The following is a 21686-nucleotide window of genomic DNA, read 5'->3' as shown; positions in this document are numbered from 1 at the left end:
TTGATAATAGATATCTACAATCAAATTATGACTATCCCTAACTCCAGTTTGAGATATCTACAACGTCATTTTGACTAGTCAAAATTCCATTTACAGATATCTACAATGTCATTTCGCCTAGTCAAAACTTAATTCAAGATATCTGAAAAGGAACATGTAGATATCTTGAATTGAAGTGAATTAAAGATATCTTCAACTGGAGTTATGACTAGTCAGAATCAAATTGTAGATATCTCTAACTGGAATTACAAATATCTACAATTCAATTGCAGATATCCGTAATTCACATAGTGGATATCTGCAACTGAATTGTAGATATCCGTAATGATAAACCCCATAGAAATGAATGGCAAATGTGGCGTCATTTGTCCTAGGAAGAATGTCTTTGTGGATATCTGAAATGACGATTATGGATAGGAAGAATTCAGTTGCGGATATCTAAAATGTTCGTTTTGACTAGGCAAAACTGAATTACAGATATCTGCAATACATATCCAGTCTAGCGGGAAAATGTTAAAATCGCTTGCCATAGAAATCTGCACTCAGTTGTTTAAACGGGGATCCGTGAAATAGCCACGGGATATGAGTGTCATTAACTTGCATTGAATCGAAATCCGTGTGAGTTTCACGGAAATTTCAGTGATTCCGTGGGCCCACCACGGATTTTGAGTTAAGCGTCCGTGGCTATTTCACGGATTCCCGTGAGACCAGGTTGCTGCAAACAATGACCTCATAATAAATAATAAAGTGCGATGAATGAAATGTATCATTACAAGTATTTTAGTAGCCTGACTTTGTAAAGTCTAGGGAGTTATGCATGTAAAGAATTGCATGTCTCAAAACTGTGAAATGGGTAAAGTGCCTTAAACTGTTTAAATGAATGTATTCAGATTGCATTGTGTGAAGAGTTAATGCCATAAGTGTTTGTAACCTGTAAGAATGTAACAGATCTCTCTTGATGACTGTAAAAGTGTATGTTGCTAAATGTAATGTCACATGGTTAAAAATGCCATTGAATGTAAACTGTTTGTGTAACCTCTGGAAACTATCTGTAAACCTGAATGTAATGTATCATCTCCGAAATGTAACACGGAGAAGTAGGTTAATGCGTTTCATTTTAAATTGTTGGGTAAGATCAGTGACTTCTAGAATGTATTAGCTATTGTGAGAATATTCCCAGCTATATTCCCAGCTAACGTGAGAATTTTCCCAGCTATATTCCCAGCTAACGTGAGAATATTCCCAGCCCTCGTGGGAACTTCTAGAAGGTTCTAAACTGTCGTGGGAAAATAGGATTGATTTGTCTCAGGAATGTGTGGGGGAGGTCAAGTCTACCTAGTATAAATAGGGGTCGAACTAAATGATCGAGGCTGCTTCTTCTTTTTTTCCTTCCTTCAACTCGTTGGGTTTTTGCTTTATGATGTCACGCTTGATTGTTAGGAATCGTTGTCCGTACTTCGTTGAGAAACCGAGTGTTGGAACTTTGTGCCAGGCTGAAGCCGCGGATCGGAACTCCGCACCACCTGTTGCCGGGATCGCACCATACTCCGACAGTAAAGAGACTGCCGAACGACTATCAGCGGATTTTTTCCCTTTTTTTGAGGACTTAATCTTTTTTATACCTTTTCCTCCATTTGTGGATTTACTATTGTATTCTCTTCTCCATCTGTGGATTACTATTTTTATTGTACTCTCTTTTGTGGATTTACTCTTTTTATATTCTCTACAACATTGTAACCTGCAAGTGGATATTACGCCGCATTTTGTTATCATCTCCAAAGTGCTGAAAAGTAAAGAACTCTTTTAACCTTGGCATCTAATTCTTCAAGCAGTATTTTTTGTCTTTTCTTGGTCTTTCTACGAATTCCAGCAGGAGGGTAAGATAACTTGTCTCTTCTGTGGTTATTCATCTGTCTTTTCTAAGACTTGGGTCAGTGTGACTTTATACTGAAGGACGGTAAGAAGGTCTCCACTCTTTAAAAACCTGAGCAAGAAGTAGCCTATAACCTGTGTCTCTAGATAAATTCTAGGGTCAAACATCTTCGCACGTTAGCCAACTGTTCGAGACCTAGGCATAGTCGCTCCTTATTTCACAAACATCTCAATAAATCCACCACGGAAGCCTGATCAACTTCCAAGGGGGATATTTAAAAATAGGAGCTTTAGGTTATCTGCGCCGCAGAGGGAAGACGTGCGACTTCACTCGACAGTAGGTCCCTGCTATCTTCAATAACCTCAAGGGAGGTATTGTAGGTTTTAACTGCTTAGGCCTGAGGTTGCGTCTGAGAAACGGCTGACGTTGACTAGGTTCTGGGGGTTACCTGCAGGGGGCAACACAGCGGAGAACCCTCCTTTGCCTAAGATCAGATCAGAGTTTCCGCTAGGAAAAAATGGTGCCGGTCAAAGTGACCGGCAGAGGTTTCGTTTTCCGGACATTTTGATGATATGCCGGTCAAATATCCTATTATCGCTTCTTAATTACCTAGTCAAGTTTAGGAAAACTGGAGACAGGCTATAGCTTAAAGAATGACATAATCAGGCTGAATAGAATGCAACATGTTCATTAGCCTTACTTACGTAAACATGCCTAACAAGATCTAGCCAGTATCTATGTTTTCATGGACAGCAAGAGTCTGCTTTGTTCATTGTTTTAAAAAGGCTACGTTGTTTGTTGCTGCTACCCACGTTATCTCCAGTGGTTCCACTGTTTAACTTGCACAGATGCGCACACACAAGAATGAGCGCTCACACCACTACCCCCTAAGGCTATGCCTCTTTATTTCTTTCGGTCCGCGGTTCAATGATACCGTTTAATTGTGCCGGAAATTATCCGCGGACCAGCAATCTCCTCGTCGAGGAGGCCCTAACCCTGCAGATCATAGACAGAGAAAGCATAGGCCTACTGTATGCTTTGGGTACAGAACACAGTTGCATGTCCAGTGTACACGGAGAATGGCAGTGTCTTGGAGCGGCCGCAACCTTGCAACTCCACTTCCAACGTCATGATTCCGACAGATAGGCTACGCCCGACACTGCTTTTTATCTGGTGGTGGTGGAGTTGACCGGACATCTGAGGCTTCAGACGTTACCAATGTATCATCATCCATCGCTTCTGGCCTCTGAAAAAACTTTTAAGGCTAGTCTGCCTGGGCCTGGCCATGTTTGAACCGCCTCACTCATTTGTTCGTTAACATGGACATTTTAAGTGTGCGCTTCCTATTTGAAATGCAGCATAGGCTATGCGTGTTGTTTAATAGCTTTTAAATGGTAGAGCCTGTACTGTACATTTAAAAACATAGCCAGAGGACGTATTGCTTTAATATAGGCTTACATTTTAAGGCTTATTCTTAAATTCAGATTCCGTTAGGGGGACGGGATTATTAGCCAATTTTAATCGGACAATTTGACCGGAGAGATTTAATTTTGTCGGACATTTCATTTTTTTTGGATCAGATATCAGTTTGCCCACTTGTTCATACCGGTATTTAATTCTAAAAAAGTAACATGTTAGTCACTCACAAGAATGTTTTAATTATCTCTCTTTCTTTGTTTGTGTGTGTGTATGTGTGTGTGTGTGCATATGTGTGTGTGTGTGTGTGTGTGTGTGTGTGTGTGTGTGTGTGCATATGTGTGTGTGTGCGGTCCAGAGACTGGGAAAGGGGTTGGGATCAAATTGGCATTTAGGGCATGCACTAAAGTGGCTTTAACACACGCTGATCATTATGTATTCTGCTATAAAATAGATCCAAACAGTCTTTTAGAATGCCTGAGATGGCTGGGTGTTTTTCATGAGCTTGAAGCGTGTTATCAAACTGGTCTTTCCAGGTTCATCTGTTCACAGATTGATTTTGTATTTAAGGTTTCCATTTCCTCTTCAGACTCTAAGAGTCAGTTCACATAGTCCACTGAGCAAACACAATCCTCACATGAACACCACATGGACATCAGCGTCTCAAATGCTGTGTAGTGGGGGTCCCATGCTGGACCAGTGCTGTGTAGTGGGGGTCCCATGCTGGACATCAGTGTGGAACTTACACAGGATCTCTCTGGGTTTGTTATGGCCCACAACATCCACTGGGAAAACACTCTGATTGGTCCGTAAATGCTCCAGGCTTTTCTGTTTCAATTAAATTAAATTCTGTTCTATGTATGTGTATGAAATAAACTTTGTGATTTAGTTCTCCTGCTCATCATATATTCTCATGCTACATAGTCCTTTCTCTTCATGAACTTACAGTGGCAAAAAAACTGTCTCAGGGTGATATAGCCATCCTGCTCCATAATCTTTATATATTCTCATGACATTGCAGTTGGGATTTTTCTACAGTATGAATGTGCTCAGGAGTGCTTGACTTTAGGAGTTGTCATCTAACCTGTAATTTTGACAGGCCCGAGGTGATTGTTACCATGGCATCCCACCAGCACTGCCTCAACTATTCATTTATTGCACCTACTGTATGTGTGTCAGTTAACACTCTCAGATTTACATAACAGCCTGTCATGGTGAGTTGGTTGTGTCATACAGATCGTCACAGTATGTGCAATATGTCAATTAAGATCAGATATCAATTTATCCATTTGGTTGTACCAGTATTTAATTAAAAAAAATGTTTGCTAGTCACTCACAAGATAAAAGAATAAGTCTCTCAGTCTCTTTCTCTTTGTGTGTGTGTGTGTGTGTGTGTGTGTGTGTGTGTGTGTGTGTGTGTGTGTGTGTGTGTGTGTGTGTGTGTGTGTGTGTGTGTGTGTGTGTGTGTGTGTGTGTGTGTGTGTGTGTGTGTGTGTGTGTGTGTGTGTGTGTGTGTGTGTGTGTGTGTGTGTGTGTGTGTGTGTGTGTGTGTGTGTGTGTGTGTGTTTGCTCCAGAGACTGGGAAAGGGGGTGGGATCAGATTGGCATTTAGGGCATGAACTAAAGTGACTGGAACACACTGTGATCATTATGTATTCTGGAACACACTGTGATCATTATGTACAGTATGCTGTTATAAAATAGATCCAAACAGTCTTTTAGAATGCCTGAGATGGCTGGGTGTTTTCATGAGCTTGAAGCGTGCTATCAAACTGGTCTGTCCTGGTTCATCACAGATTGTTTTTGTATTTAAGGTTTCCATTTCCTCTTCAGACTCTAAGAGTCAGTTCACATAGTCCACTGAGCCAACACAATCAAAGTCAAAGTCAAAGTCAGCTTTATTGTCAATTTCTTCACATGTTCCAGACATACAAAGAGATCGAAATTACGTTTCTCACTATCCCACGGTGGAGACAAGACATATTTTACCAATTTTAAGTCCACAGACAAACATAACATTCAAGTAAACAAAAAAGTAAGTAAATAAGTAAATAAGAGGGCACATATAATGAAAAAATAAGAGCAATCCTCACATGAACACGGACATGGACATCAGTGTCCGAAATGGCATGTACAGTATTTGGGGGTCTCATGCTGGACATCAGTGTGGAACTTACACAGGATCTCTCTGGGTTTGTTATGGCCCACAACATCCACTGGGAAAACACTCTGATTGGTCCTTCAATGCTCCAGGCTTTTCTCTTTCAAATAAATTACATTCTGCTCCATTCATGTATGAAATAAACTTTGTGATTTAGTCCTCCTGCTCATCATATATGCTCATGCTACATACTCTGTTCTCTTAATGAACTTACAGTGGCAAAAGAAACTGTCTCAGGGTGATATAGCCATTCTGCTCCATAATCTTTATATATTCTCATGACATTGCCAACTTAGTTGGGATTTTTCTACAGTATGAATGTGCTCAGGAGTGCTTGACTTTGTTGTTGACTTTGGAGTCATCTAACCTGTAATTTCGACAGGCCTGAGGTGATTGTTACCATGGCATCCCACCAGCACTGAAGTGTAGAGGTGTACGCACATCTATATAAATTTTACAGGTGCTGGATATTGGGAATACTACGTCGAACACAAGAAGAGATATCCGCACACTGTGTCTAAAGCTCCCAATTTAATGGTGGATGATGATACACAACGTTTCGACCACTCAGGTCTTCGTCAGGTGTCCCACCAGCACTTCCTCAACTATTTATTTCCTGCATGTGTGTCAGTTAACACTCTCAGATTTGCATAAGAGCCTGTCTTAAAGTCAACCTTTGACTTTGCCACTTATAGTGAGTTGGTGGTGTCATACAGATCCACACATTATGTGCAATCTGCCAATTAAGATCCAAAATCATTTTGTTCACTTGGTTGTACCGGTATTTACAGTAATTAAAAATTCAATTCAGTTTGATTTCTAAAGCGCTAAAAATAAAAATCAAAGTGCCAAAGTCATAAAATATGAAGAGATGTATACACACATGCATAACAGACACATCAACACCTAAAATTCCAAAACGGTCAGGGATTTAAGAGAAGGCAAGGCTAAAAAGGTATATCTTAAGATGTTTCTTAAAAAGTTCAACTGATTGGACCATCCTTAGTAGGGTTGGGTATCGTTTGAATTTGAACGATTCCGATTCCAATTCCGATTTCTTATTTCGATTCCGGTTCCTAGCGATTCTCGATTCCGATTTTTTTAAGAGGCTGGGTCAAAAAACGTTTAGGATATTTTAAATGAGCTAGCTAACCAACGGTCTTTCTCAGGGTATCTGCACATTTTCCAAGTGCAAATTTAAAGACTTTTAAGACCTTTTCAAGACATCTAAATGAAACTTAAGACTATAACACGGCAAAAAGATATATATGACTGTTTATGCAATAGTTTTTTTCCCTACTAATTTTAACCCCCACCCCATTTTGGATGTCTACAGAAGTTACCAAATATATTCTGGCGAAAGAAAAATAATTGTGTGTGAATTACCTTCAAAGCTATAAATGCCCAATTTTAGGGTCTGGGCTGCTTGCTTTTGAAGCTGGCTGTACATATCTGGTTGTGCTTACTGCTGAGGCTGACTGTTCTTCACCTGTGTCTGTAGTAGCCTAGGCTACTTGCCAAAGACATGTGCACTGGACTGGATTCCCTTCAATATTTTTTTTAGTTAGACTAAGCTATTTACATATTTGAATAAGCCTACTTTATATAATTTACTATGTGCATCTATTGTCCAATATGCAGCACAGCAAATTAAAGTTAATCCACTACTTTACATTACTTTGCATACCAGTTGTATCTAAACCAACCAAAGCTTGACTGAAACATTGTAAAACCATTGACTTGTTTTAAATGAATTAAGAGACAGGTCCTCCTCGCATGATCCTGCTGAAAACCGCTGGTTTCATCTCAAGCACGCACGTATTATGAACACACGTTTTTATGTAGCCAGTCGCCGACATTCAAAAAATATGCGGTAGTTCACAACTTTTGCGAAGTAGGCCTAGCCTACTGGGAAACGCTGGCAAGCAAGCTGCTGGCAGATATTACATGTAGGCTATTATAACTTAGACAGATATTTTCTTCCCTAGGCTAGGCAAGCAACACGTACACGCTGGAAAGATGCAAACAGATCAACTTAAGTATTTCCTCCTAATTGCGAAACACTGCACATAATTTGACCAACAGTCTTCGCGTCCATAGTTTGTGAAACGATGCTGCGTCCGAGCAACGATTTTAGATGCCAAGCGCAACTCCAAAAAGGAGAACAAATGAGCATCCGGCTTGAGGCTGCGCCGGACGCCGGACAGGGCTTTTAAAATCCATATGTCCGGCCTAAATTCAAACGTATGGCCAACCTATTGCTCTTTCTTTCTCTTGCTCATTCTACCGTAGGCTTCCTCATTCCACGTAGGCTACCTGTATATCTCTCTGGCCTCAGCTACACCACGAAAACGTCAGGCATATTATTTTGTACATAGGCCTACTGTATTATTACTGTTTTCACTCTAACCACACCCGTGAAAAACATCTTCACTCTGCAACCACTACACTTCCTCCCGTAGCCTAATAGCCTAGTCACTTATACAATTGCGTTTTTTAAATACACGAAACTGGATTGAGACATCACTTGCTCTCTTGCACTCGCTGGCGGTCCCATACGCACATTTATTACCTCTCTTTCGAAAATTCAGTTGTATTTAAGACTATTTAAGGATCCGCGGGAACCCTGCTTTCTGAATGAAATAGTCTGACCTTCTCCATGAATTTTCTATTTTCTAATTCTATTAAACTATGCGCTTCTTCGTTGGTGTTCAGCCGTTTCTTCTTCAGGTCGGCGGACTGGGAATCGAAACTAGGAATCGAAATTTAAACTTTTGAACGATTCCGGGAAAATCGCAAAGATAGTCCCGGTTCCAACCAATACTCGATATTCGATACCCAAGCCTAATCCTTAGCGCAAGTAGCAGGCTGTTCCACAGGGAAGGACCAAAGTGAGCGAAGGCTGCTTCCCTTAAAAAACATGTTAGCTAGTCAATCACAGGAAAATTAGTCTCTCAGTCTCTCTCTCTTTGTGTGTGTGTGTGTGTGTGTGTATGTGAAACAGAGCAGGACCTGCAGGTAGGTCCACATGTAGAAACAATTCAAACATTCTTCTGAAAGAGGCACAATGGACATCACATTTAATCATTTTCTCCTTCTGTCTGCTGCTCTGTGTTTGTGTGTGTGTGTGTGTGTGTGTGTGTCTTTCTCCTGTTCCATTAGATGATGAGGGAATGGGAGTGGCTGAAATATGACAATCCCCATACGCTCTGATTCAGATTGTGTGTGTGTGTGTTTGTGTGTGTGTATGTGTTAGAGTTGAATGTCTCGAGACCATTTTTACGTGGTCTCGGTCTTGTCACAGTCTCGACCGTCTTTGGTCTTGGTCTTGTCTTGGTCTCGGATCCCTCGGTCTTGTCTTGGTCTCATTGTCTTGGTCTTGCGGGTCTCAGGTCTAGTGTTGCATGGTGTATCGATACTAAAAATTATCACGATGCCTTCACGCAAAAAAAGAAACGATTTCCGACGTTTTTAGAATCAATACTTTATTAAAATAATAACGTTCTGTGTCTGTGTGAACTGCTGCTCTCACTGCTCCTTGCACGCATCTAGGCAAGTGGGCGTGTCAAGTAGGCAGCTCTGAGTGAGTGAGTGCGCAGCCAACAACGTCAACATAGTTTTTTGCCGACAGTCCTCGGCCTTGTGGATAAAACAAAAGGTGATATGAAATCTGGAACTACAGTATTTCGGATACATCGCGAATAGTGCAGGCAAGCCATCAGGTAAACAGAGGCCCGTTTGTAAAATATGTTTCAAAGTCATTTAAAAGCAGTAGGCTACACATGGAACTTGGCTAAACACCTCGCAGACATATCCTAACATTTTTAAAGAGTTTAAAGAACGTCAGGTTAACGAATATGCTATAGAAAACACAACTACATGGTTAGTGCCAAGTTCTTCTGTTTTAGTCTAGCCTAAGTGAAACGAGTATGGTTCTCTGGGATAAAGCGAACCTTCCTTCATGAATACATTTTGACGAGACATAACGAGTTGTAATCATTTGGGGGCTAACGTGATGAAAGCGCAATGTTCACGCCAGAATAACATTGCCATAACTTGTAAACAATCTATTTCATGTTTGGTCAGTAGGGCCTACTGGTAATATTTGTTATGGCATGTCGACTGCAATTTGTTCAATAATGATTGCCCAGATGCAATGCGCTAATTAAAGCCCACATCGTATACCACCAAAGCGTGTTGAGGCCTAATAATAATAGCGGCTTATACGTGGTAGCAAATCATGTTATCAAAGAAATAGACGTATTGTAATAGTGCACACAATTTGCAACAGGTAATGGTGTAGGCCTATCTAACGAAAACCTGAGTGGTTGGAACGTCGTATTTGTACACTGGGCCCAAAGAAATCTATCCTTACATGTTTGCCTTTGCAACTGGCAAAGAAATCCCATGAACACGGGAAGGCCTAGGGTAGCCTATACTGTACATCAGATGGCCTAAAGATTAGGCCCCTCTGCATAGCATTCGGTGATTTGCATGCAGTCATTTCAACACTGACCTTGATCTAGTCTAGTTTGGCTATTTAAAGCTTCTTTATTGCCAAAACACAACACAATGTAAATGAACTATAACAAACAAAAAAGGACTTAATCACACAAAGTAGGCCAACTATTTTACTGACTAAAAAAATAATAATTATGTAGGAAGTTCAGAAGTTTAGAACCCAGAATTGACCTGCACATTACAAAAGTGCACCAAATTCAACAATGACTCAATACACTAGGAGGAGGTATGAGTCTTTTCTTTTCCAGAGATCTTAGGATTTTCTTGTAGGATCATTTCAGTATCGAGCATCGTGATATTTATGGCAGGTATCGTATCGAAGTCATAATTTTGGTATCGTGACAACACTACACGACATAGTTGTAACACTTACCTCGAGTAGTAGATAAGTAATGTTATGTTAGGACCAGTGTCTAGGCTCGTAGGGAGTAGTAGTAGTTAAAACAGTAATAACAGCAAAATAATAATCAGACACACCACAGACCATCAAGTAAGTTTGAAATGCCGGCTTGTTTATATTTAAGTAGAAAAAGAGTTTAAAACATAAATTGGTACCACATGAGACATTTAGACAGACAATATAAAGAATTAGAATGAAGTGCTTCAAATACTTTCAATACACTTTCAAGTATTCTAGTAATTACCTCTTCTTAATAAGATAATAAGGGTCAAACAGTTCAATCTTAACTTATTTAATTCAAAGATCAAATTAGATTTAAAGTTACTTTTAAATTGCTATTTGGTTTCTATTTAGAGTTAACTCAGTTTCTTTTAAATTCTATTTTAATGCAATTAACATAAATTCTTATTTTGGTTATAAGATGTAATTATGCATTTGTAGCATTTAGTTTAGATTAAGCTAAACTTCAAACAAGTCTTATTTTATCTAAATTCAAGTTGAGTACGTACTTTGATTCAATGGAATTACAATTCAGTAAAATCTAATTATCAATAGCATTAAGTGCTTCAGTAATATCACTGCTGGTTATCAATGGCAACAAATGCTTTTAATCTACAGGCCTATTTTAGAATCAGGTATTAATATCCTATTGTTTATATCTAAAACAGTGAGCTGCTAGGTTTAGCGTGTTCAGAACAAAATCAAAACAGTTTAGCACTGACATGCAAAAGGAATAATACCATCAAATATCAACAAAACATTCACTGCTCAGCATAACATTAAGGCTATGCACGTGTAGTATCAAGTATCAAGTATCAAGCTAATCGCTAATCAGTTCTTTCAGTAAGCAATGCAATTCAATTATGGACGGTGTAAAACACTCAATCAATTCAACCTTGCTAGTGACCAGTCGAGCAGTCCAGCGAGATCCACGTGAGAAACGTGGCAGGAGATTAGTTAAGTTTCGTTTTCAATGAGTCCACGCTTACCGCAAATCAAAGTCCAAAGAATCCTTTTGCAGCGATAACACCGAAGGATTTACAAAGTCCTACCGCAGATCCGATGAAAGTGTTGTTGTTCTCCTCTGGATTGTAGATGAATCTTGTGGATGCAACGTGATGATGATCCGACGGTTCTTCCTAATGTGGGCGGCTCGCCAGCGGTGCGTGGCTCCAAACAATCCAAACACACGGTTTTACTGTACTATAAAATGTCTAAATAAATCACAGTCTACCCTTGCAGACAGAATATAACATAACACACTTTCAAATCAAAGAAAATAAAGGTTTTTACGCGTCTTGCTGTTGTTTTGCTCACTGGTTCGGTTTACTAGCTTTTCGTTCCGCTTGCTTCCTTCTCTGACTAGCGTTCTCTCCAACAGGAAGTTGCAACCAGCCATTCTGATTGGCTGACTAGTTTAAGTGACAAAACTTCCTGTAAGAATCAATATTGAAACGAAATATTTTTAATCCTATTTATTACACTAAATCATGAACTTTTATCTCTAATATCAGAATATTTATTCAAAAGTATTTTTACTGTTATTTATTCAAGAATCTGTTTATCGGTATTTTAACCTGGGTTACATAGTGGTCGGGAGATTTGCAACAAATAATGTCCATGATACAAAACATAACATTCGATAATGCAACATTAAATTATTTTGCCTTTCATGCCCTTCAAATGTAACCTTTCAAATGCAACCAATCAATGACATACATGTATTTTGTTGTGATTAAGAAACTGGCGCTCATTCAATCAAAAGACGCAAGTGTAGCCAGCATGAAACGTTAGGTTTACATCGTAGCTGTCAGTCACAGTCAGACCTAGTAATAATAATGTCAGCGAATTCCGGCATCATTAAATTTGCACTCACGGAACATAAAGAAATTTGCAGTCCAGGGGCAAGAAAGAAGCATTCTGCAAAATGCAAGTTTTGCAAAGTCTCTCTCACCGAAACCAGTCTACGAAAACATTTACAGTGAGTGAGCTCACAGTCACATTCATGACATGCTCTGTCTCTGCATTGTTCTGTCTGTAGTTGAAATAATACTTTCTTAAATTGAATTTAAACTGGGACTGAACCTCTTACCCCAGTACGCTGCTCCTATTCAGTTGATGCAAGTTATGGTGTAACACTAGCTCACTAGTTTTTTTTTGTTTTTTTTTTGGTCTCGGTCTCGTCTCGGTCTCGTCTCGACTTTGTCTTGGTCTTGACTCAGTCTGTCTTGGCCTTGGTCTCGTCTTGGTCTCGGTCTTGATACCCTCTGGTCTTGGTAGTGTCTTGGTCTCGGTTTAGGCGGTCTTGACTACAAGTCTAGTATGTGTTTGTGTGTGTAAGAGAGAAAGAGAGAGAGAGAGAGAGAGAGACAGAGAGAAAGAGATAAGGAGAATGTACTGACCCCAGCAATCCATGGATCTCTAGTGCCACCTTGTGGAGACAGAGCGCCAGTGCGGCTGCTGCCCACTGTAGGCCACTGGTGGAAGTGCTGCTCCTGCACCTCACCTCTCCTCACTAGGACCCCTTTTACTTTGTTTTCATTTTTAAAATGTGTGTTTGGCCATCTCATCATAAGTGGACAGTGCTAATACAAGTGTAAACAAAGACCAACGTTAGAGTTCACTGATATTTAGTAGACTCTTTTATCCAAAACGAAACACACTTGCAATGGCGGGTTGGGGAATCAGACCTGGGTTGGCCGATTGTCAATCGGTGGATGTTGCCACTTCTCCACCACGGCCGCAAAGGACCAAGACACATTGAGATTCAGTTACTCAAACTACTTGCCCAGGTGAGACGCATTTGATTATTTATATTTTGTTGTATGAATACGTCTGATGCATCCCAAAATGAAACTTCTTATGGATGTGAGGTAGGCAACTCAGGGACATGCAGCCACTCAGGGTGAGTTTGCTCTCTCACAGAAGACAGATGATTTGGGTTCAGAATCAGATGGATTGTTCTGTTTGACGACATTATATAGAGACGGTAAGGTACAGTACATTACCAGACTGTATAAAATACATATACTTACCTAGTAGATAGAACGTTCTCAGTTGTTTTAAGAAAACTGCTGTTCAACCTCTGCTCCCATCAATTGTCGTGTTCCCCAGGGTTCAATTTTAGGCCCCCTTTTATTTTCTTTGTACATGGTTCCTCTCCGCTCAATTTTTCAAAAATACAATATTTACTACCACTGCTATGCAGATGACACTCAGCTTTACATGCCATTAACACCAGGTAGTCCTTGCTCAATCACTCACTTGTTAAACTGATATCAAATCTTGGATGGCAAGCAATTTTCTCCAACTCAATGACAGTAAAACTGATTTTTTTGCTGTCTGCAAATCTGCACACTGTAGTTAAAAATCTTGATGTCCTTGGTGACCTGAAATTGATAGTTCTCTGAATTTTCTGAAATAAACAAGTGAGCAGTGTGGTGAAGGGCAGCTTTTATCATCTAAGAACTATAGCTAAGCGTAAACCTTTTTTTATCTCACAATGAACTGGAAACCATTATTCATGCTTTTATCACATCCCGCCTTGATTACTGTAACGCCCTATACACTGGTCTGACCCAGCCAAACATTTCAAAGCTTCAACTGGTCCAAAATGCTGCAGCTAGACTTTTAACCTGATGGTTCATTCCGGTGGTACTCGTGGCTAAGTGACAATAAAGTTGAATCTAATCTAATCTAAACTGGGAGCACATCACACCTGTCCTGGCTCACCTGCATTGGCTTCCTGTCAAATACAGAATTGATTTTAAAATCTTACTTTTTGTTTTTAAAGCTCTTAATGGATTAGCCCCTTCTTACATCACTGAGCTTTTAACTCCCTACTCTGCCCCAAGGTCACTCAGGTCATCCTCTCAGCAACTTCTCACAGTCCCACACACACGTCTTAAAACCAAAGGTGATAGGGCTTCCTCAGTTATGCCCCATAACTTTGGAATAGCCTCCCTCCCCATGTCAAATCTTGCCAAATCTCCAGTTTTAAGTCTAGTTTAAAAACCCACCTTTTCTTGGGGCAGCTGTGGCCTACTGGTTAGCACTTCGGACCTGTAACTGGAGGGTTGCCGGTTCGAACCCTGATCAGTAGTGATGGTAATTTTGATACCATAGATTTAATAGAGACCCAGTCAGACCAATAGTATGAAAAATCAAGAACAGAGTTTATTTACAATGATGCGCATCAAGGGAGAGACAGCATGACTTCACCTAAAGATCCATCAGCTGCTCTAACTAGACAAGGAAATAGTTAGGGTTTAAGTATCCTTCCAGGCTGACGGGAGATGGCGTTGGTCATCCCATCTCACGTGGACTACACTGAATCAGACTCTGATTAGTGGCAACCTGGCAATCCGGAGCAGATAGCTACTGATGCAGCCATGCAGAAAAGTGAAACACTGCAAAGTCATAATATTCCCGCTTATCTCTAAATACAGTCACACACAGATATACATAGGGACAGTACAGATATCATACAGTCATGACATAATCATACTTTTAGTATCAAAGTGACCCACTTATGAGAAATGCAGAACATTAAACCACATATTGGAATATTGGACATAATGCAGAACATTAAACCATATATTGGAATATTGGACATAATGCTCTATTCTACTTTCTCTCAGTATAGGCAAGGCTGAAGTGCCCTTGAGCAAGGCACCTAACCCCTCACTGCTCCAGAAGAACAGAGAATCTCAGGCAGCTGAGAGGCAGCTGCCAGATCCTTACATGTGAGTGGTGGCTTATATGTGTGCTGATGAGATGGGGTGTGTTCACGGGTGTGTGTGTGGATGTGATAACAGCATCTATCTATGTGTCTGGGGTCTTTACATTTCTGTCCTGCTGTATACATCAAAACAGCTTCACTGATGATTTAGGATTTGTATAAAAGCCAGGGTAGAGTGTGTGAGTGAATGTGGTCTGGACTCTGTGCAGAAGGGTCATTGTGTTGTTAGAGATGCTGTAGAAGGCCAGAGTTCCTGCCCTGTGATCCACATACACTCCTATTCTGGAGCTGGCCACTAGAGGGAGGTTAGTATTTTTAGAATTGTGCCTGAAAGAGGAGTTGAAGGTGTACAGACTCCAGGACTGAACTTGATTACCAAACCCACAATCAATAAGCGTTCCTTTCCTGCTGATGCTTTTATATGAGATGGCTATAGCAACCTCATCCTTTCCACTCCACTCCACCTCCCAGTAGCAGCGTCCAGACACACCCTCTCTACACAGCACCTGAACGCTCCCATCAAATCTCTCTGGATGATCAGGATATGACTGGAGCTCATCACTCCACTCCACCCTCCTGTTACCCTCAGACAGATGGAGGCGTCTGTGTGCTGTGTTTGGATCCAGCGTGAAGTGACAGGAGTCTGATGGAGGAGAAGAGAAAACAGGACACACTTAGACTACTGTGTGTGTGTGTGTGTGTGTGTGTGTGTGTGTGTGTGTATAGATATGTTCAAGTGTGTACATTCTTTTGTATAATGGATATGTTCTCAAGTGTACATGTGAGAGTGTCTGCTTTCAAAAAGATTAAAAGTGTGTGTTGTGTTATGTATGTGAGTTTATGTGTGTGTGAGTGTGTGTGTGTGGAGGGGGGGGGGGGGGTGTGTCTGTGTGTGATGCACAAATACTTGAATGAATGAATGACTGTGTGTGTACATGTTTGTCTCAGTGTTTGTAGACCAGACCAACTTACACTTTAAGAACTCCTCTCTGGTTACTGGCTCAGTAAAAACAGCCTGGACATCAGACACTGAGGAAGAAGAAATGCATTATAACTAACCAAACTTGAACCAAAGTGGAGATGGAGATGCACTCATTCAAGCATCACTGATCTTCATTAGGATGGGAAGAGCAGGTTCATAACACCTTCAGATGTGGGGGCTGCTGGTCTAGTGGTTTGGAATCTGGGCTTCCAAATGGAACACCTAAAGCAGGGGTCTCAAACTCAAATGAGCTGGGGGCCACTTCCGCCAATGTCATCTGATTGGAGGGCCACGTCAGTGTTAAAGAATAATACAAAAAAGAACGGCTATTTCCTAAAATGCAATGTTTTTCTCAAATACTGTATTTTCAAACACAAACCTACAAACAGAAAGTGCAAGTCTTTTTATCTATTTTTAGACACCTGTGCTAGCAACCTTAGCTTATAAATAAAATAATGATAAAATAAATATTAATACAAATTATAAAAACAAACAAAAAAGCATAAAAACAGGTAGGCCTATGTGTGTGTTTCACACCAAATAAAAATATTTTCCTCTCATAACTATTTTAAACCTGGCAAACTAGGCATCAGGGTTAGAAAGCAACACCATTGGATTTGTATATAAAAATTTAAAAGTGGTCAGAGATAAAGTCCTACTGTAAATGTAAACATTTTTGAGTATAAACAAAAGTTTATGAAGGGGGTACATTTACCCGTCTAATTTGCCACTGGATGGCAAGCACCTCAAATGATGCACCTTTCAGTAAATACTGGATGAACATATTTGAGCAGGTTTACTTTCTTTTTTGTCATATTACCCACATAACAAATTAACAGGAAAACACCCAAGTTTTACCAACAATAGTAAACTATTACTAGCCTATAACCACAAGGCCTACAATTAAGTATCCTGGTCAAATCAGTTCCTATCGCGGGTGACTTTGTAGTTCTTCAGAGCCCTATTTCTACTACCCCTGCTGTCTGTAACACGTCCATTACGGACACTATCATCACGATTACCACTGCAACCTCCAAGCTATGTTGGGCAGAGGGTCGAAATAAGCATGGTATGCTTAGTGGACACCGTCATTTACACGCAAAGACGCACCTCCATTCACAGACGCACCGTGACTATCACTGTCAATAGACGATCGAACATAATCTCCAAAAGGATATTCTCCTTCAGAATCAGAATAGGTGAATACCCAGCCTACCCAAGACTTTATCACACGTGAACGTTTTGTGTAGGCTTATTTTTGCTGCAATTTGTGCAAAACTATGGCCTGCATCGCTTCCGCGTCATTACAAATGCACGTCTTCGTGTTTATTGCGTGTAATACAAGTATTTCCTGAAAACTTTGTGCAGCGATTTTGGGTTTGAATCAAGCTTTGGATGTCTAGCAAATAGTGGAGGAGAGTTCAAATGAGATTTGTCACCGTACTTGGATCATCTATTTTAATCAGTATCGTTGTTTGTCGCAATTAAAAATACCCTCAAGGGCCGGATTACATTATTATTTTGACATACTGTAGGTCGCGGGCCGGACGCGGGCCGGGAGTTTGAGACCCCTGACCAGGTTGTGAGTTTGATCCCAGGGGCTGCCACCATTGTGCCTCTGAGCAGGGCACCTAACCCCAAGTTGCTTCAGTATTTCCTGTGGTTAGTTCACTGTGAGTCTCTCTGGATAAGAGTGTCAGCTTATTAATTCATTTGAATCATATACTGAATATATAGTATATATACAGTCTATGATTTGAATGCAATGGAACCATTTGAATCAATTCCTCAATCCAACTAAATGCAGAGCAAATGGGTCATTAAGTTGGTATATTACACATTGAACTACCAAAACTATCTGGGTACAAATATGCATTAGTTTCTTAGAGTGCTGGACCGAACAACTCATAGACCTGTAACAACTTATAACTTCTAAGAGGCCGTGAGAAAAGGCTGCACTTGGCATAAACTTCATCATATTATGTTACCTTTTCTCCTTTTCTAATGAATATAACTGACCTGCTACAGAGATCTTTATGACTTCCTGCTTGAAGAAATCCTCCAGCTGCCCCAACAGTGTGGAGACAGATTTCTTCACAGCCTCAAAAGACCAGCTTTGGCTGACAGAGGTGCTGAATGAGTCTTCAGACTGAGGTTGAGGGCTGACTGACCGAAAATTCTTCAAATGAGAGAGAGAGAGAGATGACTGGATAGAAACAATTAAATCTGATCTATAGATATATGATCTCTTGGCAAAATTGTTATTTTAATGGATTAGCATCGTATACACCATTGCTGTCTCATGTAAAATAAGTTGTCCTATATAATATAGTTGGTCGGATATAGTAAGAAACATAATTTGATGTAATACAAGAGGGTCCCTCCCTTATGTTTCTATCAAGCAAGGTGTTCTTGGTCTGAGAAATGTTGAAGACGTCTGATCTAATGCACATCTGAGGTTATATATTGCAGACCTATGACACTGAATAGAATATTGCAGAGCTTTGGCACTGAATGCAAGGATATTCAACTGAAAATAGACACTTTAATTATGTTGAATGTCAATTTAATTAGTATGTTCCAACAAGGATTGTATGATATTGGATATTAAATACTTTGTCTGCTAATAATCTATTTACACTACAGTTACCTTGAGAAAATGGATGTGATCGTCTGTGTGTGAAAGCTGCTCCAGCTCAGCATCTCTCCTCTTCAGCTCAGCAATCTCCTGCTCCAGTTGCTTCAGGAGTCCTTCAGACCAACTCACCTCAGCCTTCTCCTGAGCTCTGATCAGCTCTGTCACCTCAGAGCGCCTTCTCTCAATGGAGCGGATCATCTCTGTGAAGATCCTCTCACTGTCCTCCACTGCTGTCTGTGCAGAGCTCTGTTTGGAGACACACAAAGAGGAGGGTCCATCTAAAGCAGCCCTCACTCAGCTCTTCCACACAGCCTGTAACCCACAGTGTGGACCAGAGGAACTGGAAAGTGACTCAGTATTGCAGACTCCTCTTTGGCTGACTGGGTGAGAGCCCTGACTGAGTGTAAACTGTGTGGTGTTGACTTTGTAAATTACATTTAAAAGTGCCTTCTTCCCGTTTCTCCCCTAACCTACAACAATAGAGAGTCAACTGTTGTGATGTCTTCCTGTCGCTCTGCATAGGCCAACTCTTTTGTTGCTCTGATTGGTTTTTGATCTATCCAATTGCGTTCAGACGCATTTTGATCGGCGTCCGTTGGTGAATGAACCATTCCCAGACCCACTCTCCATTACATTGAGAAGGGTCTGCTGTCAACCAGGTTAGCAGTCAGAATTTCAAATATATGATCCACACCCCCTCTCAGAAAATACTTCCAACGTCACTGATTGTGCTCCCTTAAATTTGGGCTTGCATGATGCCCCTGCTCTTACTGACTTGAACCCACAACTCGCAGCATCTCAGAATGGGATTCGAACACACTAACAAGTGAGCTAAAACCCATAGGCTCTAGCATCTCTTGCTAGCGTGTCTCTTAAGGTGTTGGGAGGAAGGTTTACACACTGCACAGCTACGCACCAACTGGCTACCATTAGCTCTGCCATGGCAGCCAGCTGCTGTCCTCTCCTCTGGTCAGTACAACATTCTTGTTTGTCCCCATGTTACCATCAGCTCAATGTTAACTGTGCCACAGGGAATGCCTAAGGAGAGCACCTGTTTGTTTATGCAGTTGAAAGGGTCTATAGTTTTCTCAGTACTCACCTTGAGAGTCTCCACAGCCTTCCTCAGCTCCAGCAGCTCCTTCTCTCTCTCCTGGAGTCTCTGCTGGAGTTTCCTCTTGGTCTCCTCCATCTCCTTCTAAATTACACAGTTACAATACCAGACTACACATTACTACATAGTGCTTACACTGTATAGTCAGTAATTTAATCCTCACATGAAATTTTTATTCATAAATGTAGTCATTAAGAAGCCTGTTTCTTTGCAGGATCTGTGGAAACCACTGAGCAAGCAGTGTCTTTATGAGGAGAGATACCACGTATTCAGTCATGACCCTGACTGTGTTAATCTTTAATTGGCACAAAGTTTGCAGATGGGATCAGTAATATCTGGGAGTTCAGCACATTATTCTGTGTAGCTCTGCTTCTGAAAAACATTTAATAAGTAATATAATTTCAGGCAATATGACTAGTTGTACGAATAAACATCTGTAGGAATAATAATATTTTTCATTGTATGTCTGATGTAAAACATTGTTGTTAGCCTAATGATTAGAAAGGTTTTCCTCTCAAAAAGCACAATATGAACCCCTGGAGCTCCTTATAATAATAACCACTTGTGGGCTGGAAAACTTGGATTGTGGTGAAAAGTAGTGCAGCATTCTTTACAATGCCCCAAAATATGCAACCCAGCACCTTGCCAACAAAAAAAGACATGAATCATAAAAAAACATCAACCAACAGCAGGTTGACACATCAAATGCTCTCCCAGACTCCTAGACTGAGGGTAGAAATAAAGCCAGTCAATTAGCCTAAAGTGGTATTATATAGGCTAGTACCGATATGACATATACCCATGTACAATGGTAGCCTATATACTGCACACATTTACAATCATTCACACATTTGATTATAATATAACATAAACATAATTATCAGTGCTGGGTCCCTCTGACTCTTGTGAATTTGGCATTGCAGGAATGATTTATTAGGCTACTATATGGTATTTTGTAAGGGATACATTCTCCATGGTGGTTAAGCAGTCGCACTAAAAAATATCCGCACCTGAACTCCCCTCGGTGTTTACCTGTTTCTCCGATCTCTCAGCTGCAGCTGAGACAGTGTCATGGCCTTTGTGTTCATCTACCAGACATCGCAAACAGATGCAACTCTGATCTGTGCGACAAAATACCTCCAGGAGCCTCTGGTGTTGAGTGCAGATATTGTCTTGTAGCTGACCTGTGACATCAACCACGTTGTGTCTTTTCCCTGAGAGTTCATAATGGCGCTGGAGATGAGTCTCACAGTACGACAACAAACACATCAGACAGGACTTGACCGCTTTTAGTTTTCTCCCGGTGCAGCTGTCACACTCCACATCTCCAGGGCCAGCAAAACACTCGGAAGCAGCAGCAGCATCTTGAATTCTGGTCTTCCTGAACTGTTCCACAAGCTCAGTAACAAAGTTATTTTTGTTTAAAACAGGTCTTGGAGTGAACGTCTGTCTGCATTGTGGGCAGCTGTAAACTCCCTTCTGATCTTCCTGATCCCAGCAGCCCTTAATGCAGCCCGTGCAGTAATTGTGTCCACAGTTAAGAGTCACTGGATCCTTCAGTAGATCAAAAAACAAATCGGACACATAAAAATGTCCTGGTTAATCGAAGTAGCCTCTGCCATTCTTCCTGAGCACGACAAACACTTCAGGAACCTCTGAAGCCACCATCTACTTTCAGTTTTGTTTCCTCTGAACTCAGTGTAGACTAGCGCTACAGTTGGGAAATTCCGCATTTAGGGGTGTGTCAATGCAACGCAGATCACATTTGTAATTGACAAAGATTGGCAGGTAATTCTGCATGGCTAATATGACCAATTAATCTGGACTATTGCTATTATGCCAG

At 40.7% G+C, this 21686-nt stretch overlaps 1 pseudogene; it reads right to left on the bottom strand.

Annotated features, from left to right (window-relative positions):
- Window positions 1-21686, bottom strand: part of LOC143105554 (tripartite motif-containing protein 16-like) — a 43380-nt pseudogene extending 21694 nt beyond the window's left edge.

The sequence above is a fragment of the Alosa pseudoharengus genome, unplaced genomic scaffold (genome assembly GCF_046254945.1).
Source record: "Alosa pseudoharengus isolate Yale_2024_CS ecotype anadromous, Long Island Sound unplaced genomic scaffold, YU_APseudo_1.1 YU_APseudo_1.1_scf_6, whole genome shotgun sequence".
Taxonomy (NCBI): Eukaryota; Metazoa; Chordata; class Actinopteri; order Clupeiformes; family Clupeidae; genus Alosa; species Alosa pseudoharengus.
This window is presented reverse-complemented; position numbering and strand designations above follow the sequence as displayed.